General features: G+C 44.4%; 1 long non-coding RNA gene across 1 annotated transcript in view; it reads left to right on the top strand.

Annotated features, from left to right (window-relative positions):
* Positions 1–27132, top strand: part of LOC132347613 (uncharacterized) — a 36667-nt gene extending 9535 nt beyond the window's left edge. The window contains exons 2-3 of the long non-coding RNA XR_009497247.1: positions 26591–26731; positions 27061–27132. This is a non-coding gene — a long non-coding RNA (uncharacterized LOC132347613). The remainder of the gene's footprint in view (positions 1–26590; positions 26732–27060) is intronic.
* Positions 27133–27605: the final 473 nt, after the last annotated feature.

Genomic DNA, 27605 nt, shown 5'->3' with positions numbered 1-27605 from the left:
TTGATGGCAGATACGTGAGTAGGGTCAAAAAAGCTGGACACAGTTGGCATCAGAACTCCTCTTAGAGAGAAAACTGTCTGTGTCAGAATGTATTTTTATAGGCTCTTTTAGGTATTGAAGATGGGCCATGAGGAACATAAGCTGTAAGAACACAGCAAAACAAAGAGAGAACTAAATTGCTTTGCATAATTAATAGGAATTCAAGGTCATGGATGAGCAGGGAAGAGAGAGGGTAAAAGTGCTTGTACGGGAGGGGAGGCTGCACCACATGGTGGGTAGCTGAACCTCAGAGAGAAGGGCAGACAGCACAGGAACTTCATGATGGCAGAGTGGCCAAAGATTTCAAAGAGCTGGATACCTCGTTTCCAATTTTAAGTAGTTTGTTTCCCCAGACTGACAATAAAAGTCTGTTTTACATATGGAGCCTTGTGTTGGTGGCATCTAGGGGCATGCAGGAATAGGGGCGGTGTCCAGTGTGAGGGGCCGTATTACGGGAAAACGAGAGAACACGTGGGGTGCTGCACTGATGGTCCATAAACTGAACCGAACTCAGTGAAAATGGAGAAGCCAGAGTTGGAGAAATACTCCCTTCAGCCCCACCCGCAAATAACCCTGGACGAATGGGAAGGACACTGGGTCTGTGGCTGCATGTGGAATAAGCGTTAGGGCTAATTTCTTTTGGATTTCAAAGAATGGGAGAGTACAAGTTGATATATGTGAGATATTCACCTATCTGCTTCCCTGTTCTAATCTATCCTCCTAATTTTATAGATGGGGAAACTGAGACCCCTATAGGGGGAAGGATGCTAATGGAGTTCTCATTTGATGGCTGCCCAATGAGCCTTCTTCTCTGAGACTGTGATGGGAGACATTAGGCAAGGGTAATGAGCCAGCGCCTGTGTCTGCTGTCATCCTTGGTCTGCAGCACTCAGCCCGATTTTCACAAAATATTACAGACTCTCAGACCCACTTTTATTTTTAAAGGGAAAATCATCAGAACTTAAATGAAGGCTGTTTAGTCATATGCGTGTGTGTGTGTGTGTGTGTGTGTGTTTGTTTTGGTGTGTTTGGGCAGGTTATGGATGTAGTTGGGAATCTGGATCTGACTTGAAGGGAAAAAGAAAGGCAAAAGAAGAGGGGTTTGACTTGGTTCCATCTCCCGCTTTGAGCTGCCACTGTATCCCTCCTCACAGGAGGGGTCCTTTCAGAACATACCCTGAAACTCAGGTCTTGTCTGTAAAGAGTGGGCGGTCACTTAGCTAATGGTAATCTAGGGGGGAAAAAAGGGCTGCCTGATGAACTGATTTCTCCATTTGCCTCCCTACGGTGCCTACCATTTCTACTGATAGTCATGCCTTCGGGCGAAGCATGGATGTGCGAGCGTCTTTGCTGAGAGGGGGTAAGCTCTATGACGCCCACCAGTGCCCTAGAAACAATTCACTAGTGATAGCCCCTCAGAATGTACTACTGTTTTCCAAATATTAGTGTGGAGACATTGCCATTTGAGCCTCATCACACTTCTATATCAAGAACAACAGATGGTGCCCCCATTTTTCAGAGGAGTAAACTGAGTCCTGAGAAATTGTGACTTGGCTGAGGCAACGTAAGGAGCAGAAGTGAGAATTCAGCTCTCGGCACAACGACTCTCAGAGTCTTAGATGATTAGTTGTTTTACCTCTAAACAGGAGCACATTGAAATTTTCAAAAAATTAGATTTTTATTGTACATTAAAAAAATAATAAATTTATTTATTTATATTTTATTTTTGTCTGTGTTGGATCTTCGTTGCTGCGCGTGGGCTTTCTCTAGTTGTGGTGAGCGGGGGCTACTCCTTGCGGTGTGCGGGCTTCTCATTGTGGTGGCTTCTCTTGTTGTGGAGCACGGGCTCTAGGTGCGTGGGCTTCAGTAGTTGTGGCACATGGGCTCAGTAGTTGTGGCTCGCGGGCTCTAGAGCGCAGGCTCAGTAGTTGTGGTGCACGGGCTTAGTTGCTCCGCGGCATGTGGGATCTTCCAGGACCAGGGCTTGAACCCGTGTCCCATGCATTAGCGGGTGGATTCCTAACCACTGCGCCACCAGGGAAGTCCTGATTGTACATTTTCATTGTAGAAAAATTAGAAAATGGAGAAAAGGCAAAGAAGAAACTAAACTTTAACCATAATCCCACAGTGCAAAGATGATCTCATTCTCAGTTTGGGGTATATCCTCCTTGTCTTCTTTTCTATAAGGATTATGGCTTTTTAAGAAAAATGGAGTAAGAATATGTAGAATTCTGTGATGTGAATGCTTCATTATTTATTTAACATGTTCTGTGGTAGCAAGCATTTATCAAGCTTATTTGCTGAAAAGCAAGATGCCAGGAGGATGAACTACAGGCTAAGGGACAAAGCTTGGTTCTTATAATCCAGATTAACACACCGTTGAGCAAGGTAGGGGCAGACAGTTCACCCATTTGTTCAACAACTAGGTTGAATATCTACTATGTTCCAGGCACTGTGCACGGCGTGAGGGATACAGCTGAGATCAGTATAGAAAAGGTCTCATGAAGCTCATATTGTTGGGTGGAGACAGATAATCAACAAATACATGTGTGGATAGGTGTGTGTGCGTGTGTGTGTCTGTAAATATAAATGAGATGGTGAAGGTGGAATGAAGGACAAGGCAGGGGCAGCAGAGAGGGTAGGGATGGTGAGACACCATATTAAGTGCCCTCTGAGGAGGTGACATTTGAGCAAAGATAGCAAGTGAACCATGTGAGTATTTGAGTGAAGACTAGACCAGCAGGAAGTCCAAAGGCAGAGGGGTGGGAAGGGTCGTGGCGCTGGGGACAGAAACACTCAAGAGCACTGGGAGCAGGGAGGGTGTCAGCAAATGTGATTGAAGGCTAAGGAACTTAGACTTGAGGTTGTGTAGACCTTCAGAAGCCACAGCGGGGTGTGTGGCTGGTGGATGGCAAGTTTTGCGAGGGTCTTCAGCAGATGAGCAGTGCGAGCTGATGTCTCTTTGGAAGGGCTCGCTTTGGCTCTGGGTGGAGACTGGCCCTAGTGGGAGGCAAGAAGAGAAGCCAGAGGCCAGTTTGCAGGGTGTCGTGATGATCCGGGAGAGAGGCGGGGCAGCAGAGGGGCTGCAAGAAGGGGCAGGTTTGAGCTATGTCTTGAAGGTGCAGTTCTGGGAACTTGCTGAAGACTTGGCTCTTGGAGTGAGAGGGGGAAGCGGTCACGAATGACTGAACAACTGGGCAGGTGGTGGTGCTGCAAGTGCGGTGGGGAGGACCGTGGAGGGAGAGTGGAGGAGAGTTAGAGGTTGGGTTTGCGACGTGTTAAGCTTGAGATCCCTGTTAGAGTTCCGACTGGAGATCCTAATCACCCAGCGGGATGTACAAGCCTGGAGGTCAAGGGATGAGTGGAGGCAGAAGATATAAATTACAGAATCATCAATGCAGAGATGCTCTTGAAAGCTGTGGGGCTGGGTGCGGAAATGGCTCTTTGGTGAGGGTCAGGGGAAGGGTAGCTTGAGTTCCAGTAGGGCTGGGGGAGGTGGGAAAATGAAGACTACCTTCTCCTAATTCATGGTTGTGCTAAAGGCTGGATCTACGCTTTTGATGGTGGCAGGATGGGTCTTGATGAGAAAGTGGTTCCAAATTCACCTGTAGAGAGAGGTGGAGGTGGGGAGGCTAGAACCTTGAAAAGAAGGTTCTAAGAGCCCAGGGAACAAGACAGAAGTGAAGGCAGGAAATTGACATAAGGAGGAGGCGAGTTCGGGGAGAAGAGTGGGAGAGGAAGAGAGGGTGGCAAATGAGCCTGGGGAACGGGAGGCCTGTTCTCTGCAAGTGGGCCACCGCTGTAGGTTAGTGCCTCACAGCGAGGGAGCGCGTCACGCTGGTCGGCACAGAGGCTGACACCATCCTTCCACGTGTTATGGCGGAGTCAGGTTCTCCCAGCTCCCCCCGTCCCTGCCTACATTGTCTGTTAGTCGGTAAGGGTTTCAGTGTATCCTGTAAATACAGACATCTCATCTTGGATAGCTCACTTGCTAAGATGGTACCCCCTGTTTTATATCTGTGACATTAAAAAATGCTTCTGAGGATTTGATGCAAGTGTGTGGGTAAATGCCAAGCTCTAGGAGCCCCTAGCTTGGTTCATCTCTCCCTTCTCCTCCTCCCCTCCCCACCTCCTTTCTGCCTCCTTTCTCCCTGCAAACATGCCTCTGTCCATCCACCATCCATTTCTCAACTCATTTAGAGAGGCAGTAACTCTTAGGGAGCCCTTGCTTTTTGGCAGGTGTTGGGCTAGGTGTCAAGGACATGAAGAAAATAAGAAGCAGTTACTCTTTAAAGGAAGTGGGACGCACACGAATTGCTCTGATCTGCTCTAGACAGGTAGTGACATCTTAATCTGTAATTCCCCAAGTCAGTCCACTGAGTAGCTGCATTGTAATTGCTCGAGGACCTTTTAAAAATACATGTTCCTGAAGCCACCTCAGAATCAAAATCTTCTAGGAAGTGTACGTTGAAAAAGTCCCCAGGTGATTCTGACGCACAGCTAGACTTGGGAAATCAGCTGGCTGCGATTCGAGTGGGCTCTGAACCTTGGTTGCTTCAGATGGAAAATGGGAATAGCTTTTAAATAACCTTACTTTACAGCATTGTTAGGATTAAATGAGATCACACTAGAGAAAACTCTCAGCACAAGCATGTTTCTAAGTGGGCCTTCTGGGTTTACCTGTGGAGTCCGAGGCCTTCTCGATACTCCAAGGACCAGCAGCCTCAGTACCACCTGGTTAAAAAGGCACATTCCCACCCCCAGCGCCCAACCCCACTCCAGATACCATGAATCAGAATCTCCCAGGTGATTCACGTGCACGTTAAAGTTGGCTGATCGAAAGGGGACGCAGACAGTCCACCTGCCACCTCGCAGTCACACCTGGCAGCAGGCCATCTCTGTTAAGGAGTACTAATGAAGCATGAAAATGATTTCCTCGGTGTAATTGTACGACGCTGCTCCGGAGCTGGAGCCGGGCTGCTCTGCGTTGGGTGGTTTAAGTGACCGTTACACGGCACCGCGACTTATCGTGGAAGAGCAGCGGCCATAGAAAGGCTGGCGGCGGGGGGGCACTGACTGAAGTCACCTGTCCTTGATGTGGGCCACCCGGACGGTCCTCTCCTCTCTGCTTCATCCAAGACAGATGGCTCCCCTGTAGATGTGGTGATGGCCCCAGGGTACAGAGCTGTGCCAGCTTTCTCCCCAGAATTGAAGCTGGTTTCAGGGGAGTCCCTCTGTCTTGAACTTGAATGTGCACAGGAATCACCTAGAGATCATGTGAAAATGCAGATTCCAATTCAGCAGGTCCAGGGTGGGGCCTGAGATTGTACATTTCTAGCAAGCTCCTGGGTGACGCTGATGTTTTAGGTCCAAGGGCCACACAAGGAAAGACACCAGTACTACTCAGTGGTTCTCAAAGAATACCAATACTTCCTCCCACCCAAGATGAATTAAATCAGAATTTCTGGAGGTAGAACCTGGGCATCAGTAATTTTCAAAAGCTCCATAACTTGTAGTCAGGGTTGAGAACTGTTGATTTAGGAAATAGTCTTTTTGCCTCCCTTTCTCTCTTTCTTTCCTCTCTCTTCTTCTTTCTCCCTTTCTCTCTTTCTTTCCTCTCTCTCTTTCTCCCTCCCTCCCTTCTTTCCTTCCTTCCCTCTTTTTTTTTTTTTGAGATATTATCTTGGACCCAGAGCAGACAGTTGAATTAAGAAAGAGCTGCCTGCTATTTTAGATAGGATGAGTAGAGCAAGGCATCTCCAAGCAGAGATCTGAAGGCGATGGAGGAGTAAGTCATCTGCAGTGTGGAAGGTGAGCACTGCAGGCAGCAGGGATCTCAGTGTTCTCTTCCGGACGTATTGGGACGCTGATTAGATGCCCACATGGAGACTGCCCTTATGAGGTCAGATATACAAGTCTGAACCTCAAGGGAGAGGTCTGGTAGAGAAATTCAGGATTCATCAGCAAATATATGCTATTGAATGCCTTTGAACTGAAAGAACACCTAAGGTATAAGTGGAGGACTGAGCTCTGGGCTCTGGAAAATTTAGAGGTAGAGTTGAAGAGAAGGAGCGTTCTGGCTTCTGCATTGGGGATGTCCACTAGATAGAGGCTGGAAGAGATGTTAAAAGAGCACTTCCTCAGAATCTGCCACAGTGACTGAGATGGTTTGTAGATGGGAATAGGGCCAAGAAATAGAATCCAGCTTGTTGAACTTTAGTACCTAAGGCATCCGGCATCTGGGTTTGAAGCTCAAGAAAGAAGTCTGGGCTGGAGATAGATTTGAGCATCCAGCATATAGGTCAAAAAATGAGGTCATATGAAGAGTGAGAAAAGAGAAGAGACCGGAGAAGAACTTTTAGAAAGACATATGTTGAATGGGGAGGGCGGGGCATAAAATGAGAAAAATCTGTAAAGGCTCAAGGGAAAGCTCAGGTTATTAAGTTCAGGTTATTGGGAAAAAGGAACATACATTAGGACTTAGCATATGGAAAGTGACTATGCTTCAACCCTGATGCTCAGTTGAATAAGGTCTGTGTCAGGAGAAGAACAGAGGCTTTGGAGCTCAAAAAAAAAAAGGATTAAAGCTGTAAGTTTATTTCCACCATTTAGTAACTGTGTGACCCAGAACCAGTCATTCAACTTTTTGAACTTTAATTTTCTTATTTGTAAAACAAGGTCAATAACATTTACTTCACTGGATCTCATAGAATGTCTGGCACATGAAGTGCTCACCACCTGATCCTCTTCTTTCTTCCTCGCTGCTCTAAAGTTTCCATCAAGAAGGCAGGGCAGGATAAGATAAATAGGAATTCTGAAGATGGGAATGTCAGAGGCGGGTGAGGCTGTGGTGAGCAGAAGAGGTGGAAATTGTGTGGACATTTGTCGACCAGGGTGGGGGGTCCTCAAGCTGTCAGGGCCATTAAACCACCCAGGGCAGCTTGTTAAGAAACAGGTTCTTAAGACCTGCCCCCTGGCGGTCTTTAGGTTAGAGGTGGAGCCAAGTGATTCTGCTACGAGCAGAGCACAGACTACATACTGCGGAGACACTAATTTAGATAAGGGGAGGAGTGGACAGAGCATCCTGGGGGTGGGGCACAGGGATGTACATGGTTTCATGATCTGATTAATCTAAGTAGAGGGTTCACAATACAAATCGCAGCACGTAAAGAAGAAAACTGAGTACCCGGTAAATGAATTCTTGAATCGTGGGCAAGATTGAGAAAGAAGTGAGTATACACACAGCTTTGATTGTGAAGCTCTCCATTTAATTTCATGACTAGGAGGGGTCACAGGAGAAGAAAAGGCCATGGAAAAAGAGATGCAGACAGATCCATGAAGGGAGAGTACAAGACAGAAAACTCTAGAGAAGGGGAACAGAGGAGTGGCTTGGGAAAATACACTGCTACCAAAGAGCCACTCACATTGAGCAAAGACTTGTTAACCAAAATTTGAGAAATGGAGACCTGATTGAAATAAAAAGGTGTTTATTTGGGGTTTGTTAGGACTGCAGCCCAGGAGACACAGATTCAAGAAGCCCAGGGGACCACATATTCAGGAAGCACTTGAATTGTGTTCCACCAAACTACAAAATGGGGGAGGTCTATAAAGGCAAAAAGTGCAAGGTTCCGGTTAGTTACATGAGTGGTTTATCAAGAATCATAATTGGAGCTGGCAAGAAGTAGGGGTGCTTATGAAGTAAGGATTGGTTGGGGTCCGAAATGGTTGCATAATTAGTTACAAAGGGGAACAACCTTGAGACTCAAGCTTGCAATTACCAGATGTTGTTTTAAAAATGGCTGGTGTCCTTGGCATAGGCATAGTTCACAGGAAGTTCTGGTTCTCAGTGGTGCAGGGACATGTCTGAGACCAGATCCTCAATGGCCACCTGACTCCATTTTTGTATGCCTGAACTATGATTACTCCATTATAATCTCAATTTATCATCAGACTTAATGGCACACCCCTCGCTTCCAACATATGGAAAAGACAGGATTGGTTTATAATTCCTGAGATTCTTGCAAGCACCAACTTCCTGTGGTTCTCAGTTGGGTGTGGGGGGTGGAGGAAAGCTGTCCATGAACTTGGATGGGAAAAAAAATTACACCTTTATTCCTTTCTTTCCACTCATTGGTAACTGACACTTAGCTTTTCCTTCCATAATGAATAAAGGCAGCATGTGGCCATAGTATTAGAACTACCTGTGACTTTATCAAAAAGTAGCAAATATCTTTATATCATGTTATTTATATCACAGACAAAAAACGTCTGCTGTGTGGACAACTCCAAACAACACTGAAATTATAGTCGTCATTATACGCAACGCCAGATCTTACTTAATACATTGATGAAAAGCACATGTATTGTCATATACTGGGTTTTTAATCTCTCAGTGTGCCTTTGTAATCCTATATATGCTCTTTTAGCATTTGGAAACGTTATTCTGAAATGGGGTCTGTTTGTGTTATCTATTGCTGTATAACAATTCATCACAAAACTTTGGGGCTTAAAACGACAATCATTTTATTTTTATCTCTCATGGTTCTGGGGCTGACCGACCTCCACGAGGCCAGTCTCCCTTAGGGTTTCTCATGGAATTACAGTCGGGCAGTGTCTGGGGCTGGAACCATCCATTTACAAGTCTGGCTCCTAGGCTGGGAAGACCTGAACCACTGGGGACAAGAATGGGTGGGCTCACTCAGCATCTCTCTCTCTACCTGTGTTGTGTATTGGTTTTTTTTTTTTTATAAACCACTTTATTGAGATAATATATCACACAATTCTCCCATTTAAAGTACACAATTCAGTGGTTTATAGTATATTGTGTATTGGTTTGATACGATTTCAAATGCACTTATTGATGACAAAGACCAAAAAAAAGTTGTTTTTAGAAGTAAAGTTGTGTCAGGATGTTGTCGTCACATCAGTTGTCCTTGATATGCACAACTGCTGAGGGGCCCCGCTGGGGGCCTATCGATAAGAGCACGTGGAGAAGCAAGGGGACTAAAGGCAAGGGGACATTTAGACTGTGAGCACCTAGAGTTTGTGAGGAATATCCGAGAGCTTCGGTCTGGGCGAAAGCTACAGACTTTGAGTTGATGATCTAGCTCTCCACTTGCTCCTGCCGTGGCCAGGCTGCTCTTGGTCGGCAGTGGTGTTAAACTGTACAGCAGTCTAAAGAAGAGAAGGGACATCTTTTTCCTGTCTTGAGCACTCCTCGTTCGCAGTGGTGTAAGGTGGGCAACGGTCCCTGGCGGGATAACCCTGGGAGGAGCCTACCCTGCCCCACAGGTGCTGTGGTTCCCTAGCAACGAGCTCCAGCAACAAGGGACTTCCGTTTTGTACTGGCAGCTGAAAGTCAGCTCCCATTTGGTTAAGCCTTCTTTCCCTAGAAACCAAACTTGCATAAAGGTACATCTCGACTTAATTTGGACTTTACTTCTGTCATCTCCCCTTGCCCGGAACAACAGTGTGATTAACCTATCGTTGGTTTAGAGTATATTATTTCTTTATTGTCTTATTAGGAGACATGACCCTGTATACTAGTGGCTTGTGAAATTCCTGCAGTGAACATGTGTTAAATAAACTATTGGCAAAGAGGAAAAATAAAAAAGAAGGAGCTGCCTGCTGCATTTAAGAGAAGGACCACGGAAAGGCTATTAGTAGGAATGGTACTCTCTTTAAATAGAATCCTCTTGTTGAAAAAGTCTTTGCGAAAGTTTAGCTTGAAATACACCTGCTACAATTGCATCACTGCATACTCTTCTTTCTTTTCCCATTCGTGGGAGTTCTGAATCTCCTGTCACTCATGTCTAACGGGAGGAGCCAATGTAGACATAACTCGGCATGATCCACCTGCATCCCATTTATTTCCAAACCTTGCTGAGCCTGGGCAGTGAGAGTTTGAGGAGGGAGGGAGAATGCATCTGTAAAAGTTGGGACTTTGAGTGGCAAGGCACAGAAACCCAATTCAAAGAGAATTAGGCACAAAATTTTATTTATCTATCTGTCTATCTATCTGTCTACCTACCTACCTACCTATCTAGCTATTTATTTATTTATACACACACACACACATGCATACATACAATGGAGACTTTGGTAGTTCCAGCTGGATCCATAGGTTCAAATGACATCTTCCACAGTCTCTCTCTCTCACTCTTTCCTCTCCCCCATCTCAGCTCTTACTTCCTCCGTGTTGACTCCACTCTCAGGTAGGCTCTCCCCAGTGATGACAAGAAGGCCACCAGCAGCTCCAGGCTTATATCCTGTCCTTTCAGCAAGCCCATTAATAAAGAGGGGAGTAATTCTCCCTTACCAGCATTTCCCCAAAAGTCAAAGAATAGAATCTCTTTGGTTCTGATTGGGCCATAACACCATCATTTAGTCAATCAATAAGACCAGGGTACAGTGAACACCTGATTGGCCAGTCTTAGAGCCAAACATTATTAGGAGTTGTACAGTGCAAGGAGAGAGAGGAAGGCACGTTCCTAAGAACGCAAGTCATAGTTCCCGTCAGCATGTAAGCAGAACACTAGCCAAGTGGATGCAGTTCAGTATGAGTTAATAATGCTAAACCGCTTGCAATGTTTGTTTTTCTTTTCTTTCTTGATGACAACTGGGTGGTTCCTACACACTGTCAGACAGCTAGCAAATCCATTCATGTTCTTTTGCCAGTTCTGTCCCATTTCTGACACAGTCTCCCACCTCCATGCCCAGATGCTAAGCTTAGAGTCTAAGATGGCCACTCCTCCCTGCCGTCTACAACATTTTCAACCTGTTTTTCTCACCCTCTGACAGAGTGAATTCAAGGAATTCAGACACACGTTAACACCCTTCTGCTCTGTACGTTGGTAATTGAAAGTCCACTGGCTTCATATGCTGACAGTAGCATGAATTATCTCATTCTTTCTTGATACGTTCCTTAGCAACTCACTCTTGGAAAAACACCAAAACATCCTTTATCTCAGTTATTGGACTGCTAGCTCCTTAAGGTCAGTCACCGCGACTTCTGTTTTCTCAGCTTTTATGCTCATTAGAACTTAGCACATGTTCACCGATGCTTCCAGCAACATTTACAGTGGTTTGTTATTATTAATAATGATGAAATATATTACTGTTAAAAGCATACTTTATCGCATTTTTATAGCATTTTGAAGTTTACTAATGCATTCCCTCATTATTTCATATAATTCTAACATGTCACTTTTGGCAAGTCACTGATAATGAGAATCACCTTGGGTGTATTTCAAACATACACATTCCTAGGACCTACTCCAAACCAGCTCTAAGAATGGAATTTGGAAGTCCAAATGTTTAGCCCTCTCCCAGGTGATTTTTATGATTATCCAGGCAGGGGAACCACGAGTGTGGTGGCTGTGTATGTGGGCTTGGAAGTCAGCTTCTGTGGGACCCTGCACACATCTCTACAGATTGCCAGGCCCTAGAGTTGCCCCATCCATAAAATAGGGCTGCTGAGACCAATACCAAGAAAACCAAATGAGAGTAGGTGGGTATGATACGTGCTCAGTAGGCAGCAGCTGCTACACTGATTTACTTTTCCTTGTGGCAGCATAAAATAATAGCTAAGGGCATATATTGGGGTTCAAGCCCTGTCTCTTGTACTTATGACCTGAGTTGCCACTAAGTCTCAGTTTCCTCATCTGTAAAATGGGGATGATGGGACTGTTTTCTCATGGGACTGTTTTCAGGATTAACCTAGTTAACAGTGGAAAGCAGCACATGGTGTGTGCTCTGTCAGCGTTAGATGTGGCAATCTTTACATCCATTTCATAGACGAGGATACTGGTAGCTGCTATGAGGAGAAGGAAGACTTCAACCCTGTCTCCCATGCCTAAACTCTGGGCTCTTCCCTCTTTACAAAGCTACCTCTTCATGCCAGCCCCTCCAGGACTTAAAACCAGGTCAATGAATGCTTATCTCTCTTTTGCCTTCAGGGGACAAAGGATCAACTCATCACCCACGCCCACCCGTTGCCAGCTCTCATTCCCTCTTGCAGCCCTTCCCCCTTCTCTCTGCCCAGAGCTGGGCCCCACTGCCATGTTTCAGAAATGTCATCTTACTTGGGCGCCAGACTCTGAGGCCCTAAAACAGAGTGATGTGGGATTCCCGTCTCATGTCCGTCTGTCTGCTGGCATCTGGGCAGACACCAGAACAGACTCTTCTAACTAGTGGCCTTGCCTCCTCTGGGGCCTGGGGCCACTGGTGCGCGGCCTCCACGTTTCCCAGGCAGAGACGAGACGCCTCCTCAGATGGGCCAACAGTGAAGGCTTCGCCACAGAGGCCTGGGAGGAAAGCGATTTTCCAGCTTCTGGAGCAGGGAGTTGAGAGCCTGAGCAGTGGGGACTCAGAACTGGAGCTTACATGGGTGTGGCTACTGAGAAGGACATCACCACACCACTCTGAGCCTCACTGTCCTTATCTGTAAAATGGGAGGATAATTGTACCTACCTCACAGACCTGTCGGGATTGTGTATATAGAGTGATGATCTCAAGATCACTTGACCTCTGCCTCATTTCTCACTCTTGCTTTTTCTCCCCTCTCTCCAGACTCTTGAATGATTTGGTTAGAGAGGGTGATATGGTAATGATTAAGAGCACACACACTGAAGTTACCTGCTCAGGTATTAATCCTGGCCCTGTCTTTTTCTGCTGTGCTACCCTGGGCAAATCACTCTCTAGGCCCAGTTTCCTCATCTGTAAGTTGGAGGAGAAAATCCTGGACCTGCCTTGTATGTTTGCTATGTACATGATTCTAAGTGGGATCAAGTATGTTGGCTCATAGTCAGTACTCAGTAAATATCCAATATCATGATCATGAAGCAAGAATGGGGATGGATTCCTAGTCTACCCAACATTCCCCTTTTTCATATGAATGAGAGAGCAGTTTTCTCTCCCAGGAGCCTCATTACCTATGTGCTTCGACAACTTCAGAACTCACCTCGTGGAGACCTTTCTCTGCAAAGCTTTCCCTGTTCTCCCCATGCTTTTCCTTCAGCTTCCTGGGCTTCTCCATCAAATCTCTTTGCACGTGGCGTTATTTGCACAGAGTCTGCTCCCCTGTTGGGCTTCGATGCCTTGGGGCAGGGCTCCTGGGTTGATATTTGTGTTTTCAGCACCTTGGACAACACATTGTACCTGTTTGAAACTTTGTTGAGACAATGAATGAGGACATTGAAGACCTTAAAGCAGTGCTTCTCCAAACTTTTTCTACCATAATCAATGGTAAGAGATGCATTTTACGCCACAACCTGGTGATGTGCATGTGCACACACACAGTGGGAAACAAAACATTCGTATTTGTTTCATATTTCACTACACACAATGCACTCTGATGATTTCTCCTTTTTTCTCTTTTTCTCTTCTCTCCTCATCTATTTAATTTCTTAAATTTTGTCTTTGAGCTACAGAATTCATTTCAGAACTAATTGTTCTGGGTTGAGAAGCAGTATCTTGTAATGCTAAGAGCATGGACCATTGGAAACAGATAGATCAGGGTTTGGATCCCAAACCCACAACTTAGTGATTGTGTACCCTGGGGACTTCATCTTAACCTCTCTAAGCCTCAATTTCTTCATCTGTAAAATGGAGCTCATGCCTACTTCTTAGGTTTCTTGTGAGATTTTAAAGAGATAATATAGGTAAAGTGTTAAGCACAGGGTCTGGCATCTAGTAAGCTCTTAGCAAATGGTGGTCATTATTGGAAACAGTCTTGGACTCTTTGTATGACTTTCCTCTTTTCCCTCCCAATCATCCCAAGTCTCCTTATTCTATTGATCTTCCTCCTTAGTCTTATCTGCCTCTCCAAGGCTTAGTCACTGGCAATGACCTCCCCACTCTCAGAGGCATAAGAATGAGCCACGAGTCCCAAGTGTTGTATCCTGGCGCCAAAGCATGCGGAGAAGGTGATTTGATGGAAGACAGCAGAAGCCCCATCACTTTGACACAAGAGGTGAAGGAAATAACCAGTGGTATGGAATCTGCTGTCTCCCTCATTCCTCCTGGTGCTGGTGAGAATTATTCAAAGATCTTACTGGGACACCTCATCTAATACCTCCTCCAGTGACTTGATGTAGCCCGAGGACTTCTCTCCCACTCCCTTACCACCCAGCAATTCCAATGCACAGGACCCTGGACAACATGACAGAGAGGATGGAGATTGCTAAATAAACCACCATTACCTCAGGAATGCAGTCAGCTGTCTCTAGGGCCTCAAGATGCTTGACCATCCCTCTGAGCTGCACAATTGTTGCCAGAGAATAAGTCACCAAAGCCATTCAACATCACTCCAGTTCTGCCCTGCTGTATTATCTCCTTAGCCTGGAGATCCCCTCACTCACAAACCAGTGCTTCTGGAGTGAGCAGAGCAAGGCACAATAGCTAAGTTTCCCTCCCATCGTGGAGGATGGGCCGGCGCCATGGCAGTGTTCACGTGGTACTAATTAGCGTGGTGATTGAGTCAGGAGGACCTGGTTTTACACAACCTTTGCCACCAACCAGCTGTGTGACCTTGATCAAGTGGCTTCCCTTCTCTCTCCCTCCGTTTCCTCATTGGTAGAATGGGAACATTAATAATATCTAAAAATACTACCTGGTATGTTACGTGAGAAAATGAAATAATGCAAATTAAGCCTCTGACACTTTTGAGTCTCAATAAGTTTCACAATCATCCTCCTCACTGTTGTTGCTGCTGCTCTTGTTTTAATTAATGATCATCACAAATTGACACTTTAGCTTCTGAATTAGATGCAGAATATACTTAACATGAAGAGTGCTTGAGATACCATATCCTCTTGACAAGAGAGAGCCCAGTTTTCCTGTGGGCCGGCAGTCTCGTTACCTCCTAGCAGAAGGCTTTAGATGCATCAAGATGTGCTTGAACTTAGGCCTACCAGGAAGAAGGAAGCAGTTCTTTCATTCTGGGTACCCGTTGGTTTCTAAATCCTGCTGAATTGGGCTAGAATAGAAGTAGTGGCTCAGAAAAGAAACACATGCCCTCATTTCCTTTTTTCTTCTATGGCCTCAAACTATTCTCTCATCCCCCAGATGGACTATTTCACTGCTATTCTGCCACCTTCCCTTGCTCTATGAGTTTCTTAAGGCCAGATGCTATCTCTTATTCTGCCCCAATGTCAAGGAGAGTGCTTAGCACTTAGCAGAGCTCTGTGTATTGTGGCTCAGCCTGTGACCTCCTGATTATCTGGGATGTCTTTGTCTCCTCCACCACTGCCCCAAACACAGCCACAGTTTTATTTAACTAACTTGTTTAAAAAGAAGGACTTTAGTGAGTAATATCACCTGTTCTCCCTCCCTCTCTCTCTCTTTCTTAGTGATGCCAAATTTCAGCAAATTCGGAGATGAGGTGGCCCTGTTATCTTCCAGAACAATCCTATCAAAGTAGAATTTGATATTTAGAATTTAGATCTTCTAAAGGTCTAACGGAAGAAATCTTAAGGACAGATTATTCATGCCAAGCCTGTTAGAATTTTTAGATACAAGTGGTCAAACCTTGCTCCGTGTATGGTTCCATCATAAGCTTTGAAAGAAAGAAGCTCGTTCCCTGATCTTGCTTAACGTTGAAATGACCAGGGGTAGGAAAATACAGCATAAAGGATGATAGCAGTTTGAGTACCCACATAATTACCATGCAGGGCAAGAAATAAAACCTTGCCAAACTCCAGGAGCTCCCTGTATGTACCCCCGCTCTCCCCCCTAGAGTTAACTGCTATGTTGTCTTTTATTGAAATCACTTTGTTTCTCCTTACAGTCTTACCATTTGTGTTTGCATCCCTAAACAATATAGTTTCAGTTTGTCTACTTTTGAACTTTACATGATGGAATCATACTCTATGTCTTCTCTTTTTTCCTTTTTTCACTTAATATTATGTTTGAAAGCTCCAACTATGTTGTTGCATGTATGCTATTCTGTTCCTTTTCATTGCTGTAAAATTCACTGTATGAATATACACAGTGCATTTATCTATTCTGTTGATGGGCAGTGCCATAATTTCTTTACATGTTAAGGTGGTTGGTGACATTTCCTGTTATAGATAATCATGTGATGAATATCTTTACAGACGTCCATAACAATTTGCTCAGGACAAATTCCTAAACATAGAATTTTTGGATCAAAGACTCTGGCCATTTTTTAAGCTTCCTCCGGAATGGTTGTACCAATTTGCAGTTCCACCAGCAAAGTACATTCCTGTCTGTGTCCTCACACTCTTGCCAGTGCTAGCTTATTTGCATTTGTTTTAATCATGCCAATTTAATAGGAATAAGATGTTTTCTCAAGATTGTAGGAATTTCCAATTCTTCGAGTATAGTGAGGCTGGGCAGCCTCCCTCCTTTATGTTTATTGGCTATTTGTATCTATTGTTTTGTGGATTGTCTTTTATATCTTTTTGCCATAGAAAACGTTGGTGTGTGCGGATTTTAGTAACAGTTCACGCTGGGGCTCAGCTCATTTAGACACATTTCAAGCCGGAGCATTTGGGAAGTACAGAGTAAATGCGGGAGAGGGAGGACGCTTCTTTGTGGCCCATAGATCTCAAGTGGATCTGCCAGGTGGGGAGTAATTTGGAAGTTATTGTTCAGAAACCAAAGAGGACAGTTGTGCATTCAGCCCCATGCTGGGGAGGAAACAATGCTTCCTGGACCCGAGGCCATTTGAGAACAAGGGGCCCTGCTCTAATTGAACCTGCCTTCCACCTCCTTTGTGCCCAAGGAGTCTCTTTATGCTTATGACTGCCTGGGCTTCAGGAGCGGATGGGGGATGTGGAAAAGGAGAGAATAGGTATAGCTCGGCTTGAAATTTCAGAGTTGAATGACCAGCACCCCAGACTGAGTTTACACCATTTCCTTTTGTTCTTCCTGTCCTCGTCCTTCTTCAGCCAACATTGTGGAACCCCTGCTATACGCTAGGCAGTATATTGGGCGCTAGAGGTCTTCTACGCTAACCCTGCAGTGTTTCCCATCTCAGCAATTGGGAAGTCCATCTCCCCAGTTGAAGTGAAGAAGCTGGGGGTCATTCGTGACTCTGCCCTTTCTGTAATATGTTACAGCCTCTCCACCAGCAAATCCTTTCAGCTTTGCCTTCAAAATACACCCACAATCTTGAAAATAACCCAAATGTCCATCAACAGGTAAATGGATAAACAAATTGTGGTACCTCCATGCGATGGCATTGTACTCAAGAATGAAAAAGAGCAAACTATTGGTACATGCAACAACTTGAGTGGATTTCAAAATAATTATACTGAATGGAAGGAGCCAGATGCAAAAGAGTACTATATGATGCTATTTATATAAAATTCCAGAAAATTCATACTAATCCATAGTGATAGAAGGCAGATCAATGGTTGGGGATAGGAGAAGGCAGGAGGGACGACCAAGGGCACGAGGAGACTTTGGGGTGGTGGCGGATATATTCATTACCTTGATTGTGGTGATGGTTTCCAAGTATAACATATATCAAACTTATCAAGTTGTATTTTAAGTATGTACAGTTTATTGTATGCCAATTCTACCTCAATTAAGCTGTTAAAAACATACCCAGAATCTGACCACTTCTCACCATCTCTGTTGCTACCATTTCATCTCTCACCTGGTTAATTGAAATAGCCCCATGCCATGCCCTTCTGGCACCTGCCCTTGGTTTCTCACACTCTTTTCTCAACAAAGAATTCACAATGATGCTTTTAAAAGGAAAGTGAGGTCATTTCACTCCTCTATTTAAAGCCACCCAGTGGCTTTCCGTGTCTTCCCATCACACTGAGAGCACTTACCACTGTCTGACATACTGTGTGCCTGATGAGTTCATTGCCTGTCCTCCCAGCACAGTGACATAAGCCTTATGAGAGCAGGTCCATTTTTCTCCACTGCTGTATCTCCAGTGTCTGGAACAATATGCATCACATAGAAGGTGATCAATAGATATTAGTGGAATGAATCAATAAATATGGTCTCAGACTCAAAGAGTTCCTGGACTACTGAGGGAGATATGTGTAAATACAGTTGGAATATAGGGCAATAAGTTCTATGATAAAGCGACCCCCAACAGAGGTACCTAAACTTTCCTGGGGTGAAGTCAAGGATGGCTTCCTGGAGGAAGTAGTATCTAATCTGAGACCTGAAAGACATGTAAGATGCCTTGGGGAAGAGGACACAGTTCCTGCCTTCGTGGAATTCTACTGGATGAGCAAATATACAGACATGTATCACATCATGTGATAAGTGCTTTGTGGGGCTAAGTATGGGGGCTGAGGAGAAGAGAGGTGAGGCCTAACCCAGCCTAGGGGAGGGTCTGGCAACATTGACAAAGTTTCTTATAGTGAAGCACTTCCTGGTTGGGATGTATCACATCCCTTCACCCAGTCTCCAAAAACCCACATTTGGGAGACTGTTGCCTGGATACAGGCTATTGCCATAGGAACCAAGGAATTGATCCAAGATTTGAGAGATAACCAATCATCACATTTCCCCATCATGTTTGCTTCCTTTTTATGTAAATTCTACTGCACCAATGTCCATCTAGTCTAGTCATTTTCCACCCTTTCTGTGAATCACAGTTGCTGGGGAGCTTTAAAAAAAAAAAAAAAAGATGATTTAGTTCTACCCCAGATTGATCAAATCTAAATCTTGGCAGGGAGTAGCCTAAACATGGGTATTTTAAAAACTCACTGTGCGCCCAGAGAGCTGAGAATGACGGGTGTAATTCAAGGTCAGGAAGAGGCGTCTTACGTGGAGTCTAGTCATTCATTTATTCCTTCATTCCATTCCTGCCTCAGGGCCTTTGCACTTTCCTTTCCCTTCACCCAGAATATTCTTCCCTTGGGTTTTTGTTTGTTTGTTTGTTTGTTTGCACATCTACTTGCTTCTCATTCTGTAAGTCTCCGTGAAAATGTTCATTCTTTAGGGAAGGTCTCTCTGACCCTCTCCTCTCATCATCTAAAATAGTTTTCATCCACTTGCTCCACCCTGACTCTTATCTCTCTGTCACATCACCTGGTTGATTTTCTTTACAGCACTTATCATAACTTGAAATGATGTTATTTACTGCAATATTCCTAACACTAAAGAAATGAACCATTTCAGTAAAGGCTGAAAAGATCTGACACACATAAAGCACAGTGCTCTACACATGGTAAGGATTAGGAAGTGGTTGCAATTACTGTGAATGGATTAATTAGTTATTTGGCATAATATACAGGATTGTGTTGACAAGAATTAGCTCTGGCAGCATAGGAAATGTTATGAGACACTACCTCATTTTTTATTGATCAGTTTGATATTAAGCTCTTTGAAGGCCGGGGCTGTGTCTTGTTCATTATTGTACATCCAGAGCTTAACACAGTGCCTGTCACATAAAAGGATGTTTGGATTTAGCAACTGTTTCATTGCAAATAATGGAATCCCCCTCAAGCTAGTATAAGCAGAAAAATGAATTTATTGGAAGGACAACAGGGTCTCAGAGAGCCCAAAGGTGGGAAGGGGAGTTGGGCTAGCAAGGAACTTGAACCAAAAAAAATAGAAAATGACCCAGCAGTTTCCCCCTGTGTTTCTCTAAGACTGCATGATGTCTCTTTCTGTCTCTTTGCAAACTGGCTTTCTCTGCTCCATGGGCACATGGATGTCCCCAGCCCAGGCTTTACAATGCTTTCCACTTCGAACATCACACAGAGATTAGCATCTTGATTCTAAATTCCCAGGGAAGAGAAAATTTGATTGGCTTTAACTCCTGCCAGACATTTACTCTTTGGCCAATCAACTGGTTTTAGGGGCAGGGGAATGGGATCATGTGCCGTGCTGCTCTAAAGATTGGAAGTATCTCTTTGCAGTATGGAGGTCTTAGCTCAAATTCCCCCCTGAAAGCAGAGCTTATGAGAAGGGCTCGCATGCAGGTGGCTTGGTTGGAAAGAGATGCTGGGGAATAGGAGAGGGGGCACTTGGAAGAGTCAAATAGAGAAGGAGGGCAAGCCAGTCCAAAGGTGTGTTATTGAGCTGATGTGGGAAACTGAGGCTCATGCTCAACAGCGATCCTGTGTTGAACTATGTAGAATGCACCTCAGAGATGCCCTCCTGAGAATGGGAGAGGGAAGAATTTATTCATCAGCTCCTTGTCTCTGTTGGTCAAAGGACTGCCCCAAAGGGTGTCATCTTCATCTCTTTTCCAGTTTTGTACTTGTACCAGAATGGCCCTTAGATCAAATCCCTAGAGCAGAAAGCAGGAGATGCGTGGCTCAGCTAAAGCAAGGTGCTATCAGAATAGACCTGCGAGCTGGTGGTTTGCTGCAGCAGTGACTAGAGGTGGGCCAAGAGGGTGTGAGATGTGAAATGGAGCAAACAAGTCGTCCAGTAAGGAGGTATGGGCAGGATGTCTAAGAAGAGAGTGTTAAGTGTGGGTGGAAATAATTCATATCTCTAGTATCTGCTCAATGAATGTTTTCTGAATGAATAAATGAAGGAAAAATGATGGAAAGATTCTTGGAGAAAGCAAGATTTTAAGACCCCCCTTCAGTGTCTGAAGGATGAGACCAGGGCCCGTGTGGATACTGATCATCTATTCTCAAGCATCTTTCCACTGAGGATGATCAATTTTATTGATAAGTCTGTGGTGTCATAAGGAAGGTAGGAAACATTTCCTTCATTTGGGGATGAAGAACAGATCTGGAGACGGCGAGCACTTCGGCATGGGTGCACGGTGTCAGCGTCAGGACCAAGTTTAGGTTTTCTGTCTGCTTTAACCCCCTGAAAGTTACATGGCTGCAGTTAGACTACAGGCATTCGGGAAATACCAACTTCACCTCCGTGTTCGTACTCTCTCCTCGGTGTATAGTTCAGCACGGTGAATACAGTGGTCATTAGAACCTAAAGCAGTTTCTAATTTTGTTTCATTATGAGTGTGAATGTGACTCTCAGGACCCATCCCTGTGGCCTTAACTAAACTTAACTCTTTCAAGCTATGAAGAGACAAGATAAAGATCTAAATGGAGACTCCAGGTGGTGGAAGGCTGGGCTGACTCAGCCCCGATAAACCTGCAGTCAAAAAAATCAATAGAGCTTTCTCTAGAGTTGCCATTATCCAACAAGAAAAAAATTTCAAAAATAAATTGCCGCGTGGCATAAAATCAGATTAAGTAGATAACGGGTTTTGCTGACTTTGGGGCCTTGTTGGGGATGGCGCAGGAGGGAGAGAATTAGCAATTTAACTAGCTGGGTTCTCTTCCTGCACATGCTATTCAAGCATTTACTCCTGACTGAACAAGAGAGGGAGAGCAAAGGTGAGAAAACAAATTCCAGTTTCTGTTTGAATTTCCTCCCACAGCTGACCTGGCCCGGCCCTGTAGGGTCAGCTCACCATTGTTTGCTGGTGGACTTACAGAGAGTTCACTGCCCTAGCCTTGAAGTCATGGGTCTTCACCAGGCTTCACCATGCCGTGTGACATGCGGCAAGTTATTTCACGTGTCTGTGGGCCTCAGTTTCCCAATCTTGAATTGGGCTTCCCATTGACTGAGGCCTGAGGAGAGTTGTTCCACAAGGGAAACTGTTGTGTTGTTAGGAGAAATGAGGATGGATATTGGGCAGTAACAAACCATAAGTGTGTACCAGTTACAAATCTGACTCTTTCTTCTTTGACTCTGACAAGGTCAGAGGCAGTGAGACGCAACATGGTTTGAGTCTGTGTTCTGTGGGTCCTAGTTTGTGCTCACAGATTCCGGTTTGTCCTTGCTCTCTCTCACTTCTCATCTGTCCGCTCTTCGGGACTGCCTGTCCTGCAGATTTCAAACTCCAGCATCAGATGCAAAGACAACAACGGCCTTATGGAGACTGTTTAATCAATCACAACTGAGTAAGGTCACATGCCCGGGACGAATTCTTTAATATATATATATACACCTCCCAGTGGACCTGCTTCTTTGATTGAACCCCGACTGATACACCTACCAGGGAAGTTTTATTCCTGAAAGATGCATGCTTGGGGGTCCTATCTTGGATTCCCCCAGAGAAGAACCGTGATATAAGTACTTGGGGGCAAGTAGTTTATCTGGGAGCTAATCCCAGGAAGCAGAAGTGAAGGATCAGGGAGAGTGAAATCAGGAAATGATGAAAAGCCAATAAAGAATTCATTATTTACAAGCTGCTGCTGTAGGCAGTGGGGCTCAAATCCATCGGGGCGTCTGAGAAGTGTACACACACTGTCTCCCAGAAGTCCCTGTTTAAAGCATGGGAGGCAGGACAGCTGAGTTATGTATCCACTGACTCCAGTCACCCATTTGAGGGTTTCCCCGAGGGTGTTAACTGCCCCACACTTTCAGAATTCACCTACTTGAGGCTGAGCGGGTCCTTGTGGTGGTAGAGAGGGCATTGAAGCAGAGAGGTCCTGGGTTCTGGGCAGGAGCTTGAAGTTGAATGGTGTCACTGTGCCCAGACTGCTGGGGCCACAGTCAAGGGTGAGCTGAAAGGCTGTGACTTGGGCACCACAAGCATCTGTTATCCCTGGCAAAGTCGTTGTTTGCAAGATCAAGTCTCATAGATGCCATTGGGTCAGGAGGAAACAAATAAGATGGCATTAAAGATATATTTAAAAGAAATTAAATAAAAGGTCTAGAGCTTTCTAATGTTCTATCATGAGATCTGTTATGGACACACACACACACTTTTCCCAACTCTCACTTTACCATCTCTTTAACTCCTAAATTACTTTCCTGCATTGCTCAGAAAAAAATTTTTTTCTGCAGCCCTGCTCTCTGCTGAGGTGGATGCTTCTCACACTTTCCAGGCAGCGCTTTCTAGCCGCCCAAGTGAGGGCCATAAAAGCGTCCGCCTAGGGCTTTTTAAAGGTAAAAATAAAGCTTCATGTTTTAAAAAATTTAAGAGAACTGATATGCACATGTTAAAAATACGGTAGCTCATCATTATGGGGGCAAGACCATGACTAGCAAGTGGTTATTGGTTATCTATTCACAGGGAAGGGTCAGAGGCCTGATGGTTTGGGCCATACCTGTTATTTAATGTTGCATTTGATTATCATACGGTCAACTGCAATTCCTCATTCCTCTTTTCCCACCCTGTGACCGTCACTTTTTTTTTGTTTTCTACTCCGGGATCAGTGACAAATCAAATAATCTATCCTAGTCTCAGCTTGGGACTCTGATGCCTGTCTGTGTCAGGATTGTGCTACTTTCTAGGTAGGACAGCATTCCCAGTGCGAAAGACTCTGGGAGGGACAACCTCTGAGACACTCAGGGTTTCCATTTTCCAAATGGATAACGACTTGGATATCCAAATGGGTACCAATGACTATATCACTTGATGCTCAGAACCTCCCTCCTAGGAGAGAACATCAGTGACAACTCTCCATGAGATCGGTGAGAAAACTGAGGCCCCTAGAGAAGAAATGAATTACCCAAATCCCAACAAAGCATTCATGACCCGGCACATAGTAGGCCCGCAATAATAATTTGGTCATTGTGAGAAACAGATAAGTATTGTGATTAAGAGCACAGGCTTTGAGGTCAGACAGATAGGGGTCACACCCTGACTCTGCCTTTCACTAGTTAAGTGCTATTGGGCAGGTGACTTAGCCTCTCTGAGCCTCAGTGTTCCTGACTGTAAAATGGGATTAGTAACAGCACTTGTGTGTATGTTGTTGAGAGGATCCAATGAGATCATGAACTGTGTAGAATGTTTGACAGAGAGTAGAAGTAACTAATAATGATGATGAATTATCCTGACCTGGGCACCTGGGAACTTCGGTCATTCTTTAGCTACCTGACCTCTGAGAGTTCAGCAAGCTTCCCATCCACTGGCAGGTAGACAGGAGCAGAGGGCTCCCAGTCCTGTCTTTCTGGCTTACTGATAATTGTTTCTTATACAAGCCAGTGTTTTATTGATTGGCCATTGATCTCTGCATGGGACCAGGGAAATTCTTGGGCCATGAAGACAAAGGCAGTGTTTTCCAGCCCAGGGATCCCCGGTGGGTGTCAGAGGCATCATCTGCTAGCTTGAATGACTGGCCTCTGCCCTGCTTGGGACAACTTCTCAATCAGAACCAGCTGCCCCCGTGGCCTCTTCCCTCTTGTGCCCCTTTATTGCTTCCATCAACCCTTCCCCTGCTGGCTCCGTTTGACCTTTAATAAGGGTGCTTTTGTGCAGGGCTGCCGATGAGTTGTGGCCGAGTGAGCAGCTCCCCAGCCCCTGGCCTCAGCGCAGCTTGTAAGGGAAAAGTACATTCTGATCTACATCCCCCGTTTCCATTCTCTATCACCCGGCTTTGGAGACAAAAGGAAGAAAAGAATGTTTTCCTGTCTCTCTCTGTCTGTCCTCTTCCTCCTCCTCCTCCTGGATTATGCCTCTGTGCTGTTTTCTCTCTTCCCTTTCCTCTTTCTCTATTCTGTCCTGATGGTCAGTTGCAGAACATAAAGTCATCTGGCCAGAAGTTCTCACCTAGGTCATCCTCCCTTGGACACTGGGGTCATCAAAGCCTCAGAGGTCATACAAACTTTCCCCAACTCTCACTTTGCCATCTCTTTAACTCCTAAATTACTTTCTTCCGTTGTTCAGAAAAAAAAAAATTTCTTAGCCCCATTCTCAGGCAAGACACCATCTGAAAGTCAGCAGATGGACTTTGAGAAGAATAAACGAACCCTTCTTCCACAGGCCTTGTGTGATGCCCCTAGTAGATTGTTCTCACCACATCCTGTTCCTCTTCTTTCTCCTCCCCTTTTTAAAATTGAGATAAAAGTCACATAGCACAAAATTCATCCTTTTAACCATTAAAAGTTAATGGTTTTTAACCAGTCGTTTTTAGTATATTCACAATGTTTTGCAACCATCACCACTGTCCAATTCCAGATCATTCTTATCACCCCAAAGGAAACTGCATACCCATTAAGCTGTCATTTCCCATTCCCTTCTCTCTGCAGCCTCTGGCAACCACTGATCTACTTTCTATCTCTATGGACTTGCCTATTCTGGACGTTTCCTATACATAGAAGCATACAATATGTGGCCTTTCGTGACTGGTTTCTTTCCTTTTGCATAATGTTTTTGAGGTCGATCCATGTTGTAGCATGAGTCAGCGCTTCGTTCTTTTTTATGGCTGAATAATATTCCACTGTATAGAAATACCACATTTGTTTATCCATTCATCCATTGATGGACATTTGGGTTGTTTCCACTTTTTGGCTATTATGAATAATGCTGCTGTGGGTATTTGTGTATAAACATTTGTTTGAACATATGTTTTTAATTCTCTTAGCTAGGAATGAAATTGCTGGGTCTTATGGTAGTTCTATGTTTAACTTTTTGAGGAACAGCCAAACCATTTTCCACAATACTGTACCACTTTACATCTTCATCAGCAGTATACAAGGGCTCCAGTTTTTCCACACATCTTCTTCAACACTTGATAATTTCTATTTTTTTTTATTATAGCCATTCTACTGGGTGTGAGGTGTCTCTCTTCTGCTTTCAATTTGCATTACCCTAATTACTAATGATGTTGAGCATCTTTTCATGTATTTATTGGCAATTTGTGTATTTTCTTTGGAGAGATGTCTATTCCATTCCTTTGGTCACTTTTAAATTTTTTTTGGTGGGGGGGTGTTTGTTTTTACCTGTGTTGTTGAGTTGTAAGAGTTTTTAATATATTTGGATATTAGGCAGACCCTGTATACGATTTGCAAATATTTTCTACCATTCTATGGGTTGTCTTTTCACTTTCTTGATAATGACTTTTGACTCACAAAAGTTATTAATTTTGACAAAGTCTCATTTATCTATTTTTTCTTGTTGTTATTGTTGCTTGTGTTTTAGTTTTCATATTTAAGAAACTGTTGCCTAATCCAAGGTCATGAAGATTTATACTTCTGGTTCCTTCTAAGAGTTTTATACTTTAACTCTTATAATTAGGTCCTTGATCCATTTTGAGTTATTTTTTGTATGTGTTAGAGTTCCAACTCCATTCTTTTGTGTGTGGCTCTCCAATCGTCCTATCACCATTTGTTGAAAAGGTTATTCTTTTCAACAAAATAATTTCAGTGTGTCTGGCACATTGGTTAGCACATCATTGGAGTTCTAGAAACATTTCCAAACAAAGAGAAGACAGACATTTTTTTTAAGTTTTATTTTAACAGGTTTTTTGAGACATAATTCATACACCATACAGTTCACCCATTGAAAGTGTTCAATTCCATTGTTTTGAAGGATTCACAGAAATATGAAACAGTCACCACAGTCAATTTAGAACATTTTTATCACCTTAAAAAGAAATCTACTCTTTAGCTATCGCCCCCCTCCTCAGCCCACCCACAGCCGCTGATCTACTTTCTGTCTCTACAAATTCCCTATTCTGGACTTCCATATGAATGGAATCATAATACGTGGTCTTCTGTGATTGGCTCCTTTCACTTAGCTTGTTTTTGAGGTTCATTCATGTTGTAGCATGTGTCAGTACTTCATTCCTTTTTCTGGCCAAGTAATACTCCACTGTGTAGATATACTACCTTTTATTTATCCCTTTGTCAGGTTTTTCCACCTTTCGACTATTATGAATGATGCTGCTATGAACATTTGAATTCAAGTTTGTGTGGACATAAGTAAGAAAGGCATTCTTGATGTGGAGCTTTTGTCACGCAAGGAGACTCCAATCCTCTTGTTGGCATCAAGGTATAATTTTTCATCATATAGCCTTGTGGCCAGGGGTAGAAACACATGAGACACCACCTTTTAAGAAGCTTTGACCAATGGAGCTGTGGATGGTGGGTCGGTTAGGGTGGTAAAGGGCCTAGAATCATGTCATCTGGGGGAAAGAGAATGTTATTTTGGGAGAAGGGAAATCCTCAGTGTGGACCAGTGTGGTCCAATCAGACTGAGAGAGTAGGACAGTAATAGGAAATGAGGTCAGAGAGCTGACCTCAAATGTTTGGAAGGTAAAGACTTTTTCTGTGCTGCTCTTCAAGGAAAACCTTGGATGCTAACTCCTTCTTGTTCTCCAGGTCTCAGCTTAAAGGTCACTTTCTCCAGGATGTCTTCTCTGAAGCTCCTCCTCGCCACCCCCAGGACTGGACAAGGTCCTCACACTCTCTTGTCTCATCTGCACTTCTCCTTTGAAACCTTTTGTAAAGGCAGGCCCAGTCCGATTCATTTCCTGGTGTTTCTTCAGTACCAAGAACAGCTCCAGGCTCACAACAGGTGCCTAATGTACCTTTGCCCGATGAAAGAAGAAACAAATGAGCCAGGAGGTGCAAGTTAAAAAAGAAACGGATGTGGATTCCATCAAAACACTATGTAGTATTGAGCCATGCCCAAAATGGGCTGCTGTGAAACTGGCTGCTTCAAAAGTGCTGGCCATGGAGAGTGGGGACACGAATCCCACTCTTTTGCCTTCAGGTCCCGTGAATTTCCATGACACCAATGCTTCCTCGAACCTGTGGCTTCCTCCTGCATTCATTTTCCTTCCCTCTGGATATTCCTCCGCTAAGAGGGACCTGAATGGTTCTCTAAAGAGGAGAATATAATGGAGTAGAATTGATTTTCTATC

This window comes from Balaenoptera ricei, chromosome 14 (assembly GCF_028023285.1).
Source record: "Balaenoptera ricei isolate mBalRic1 chromosome 14, mBalRic1.hap2, whole genome shotgun sequence".
Lineage (NCBI taxonomy): Eukaryota > Metazoa > Chordata > Mammalia > Artiodactyla > Balaenopteridae > Balaenoptera > Balaenoptera ricei.
This window is presented reverse-complemented; position numbering and strand designations above follow the sequence as displayed.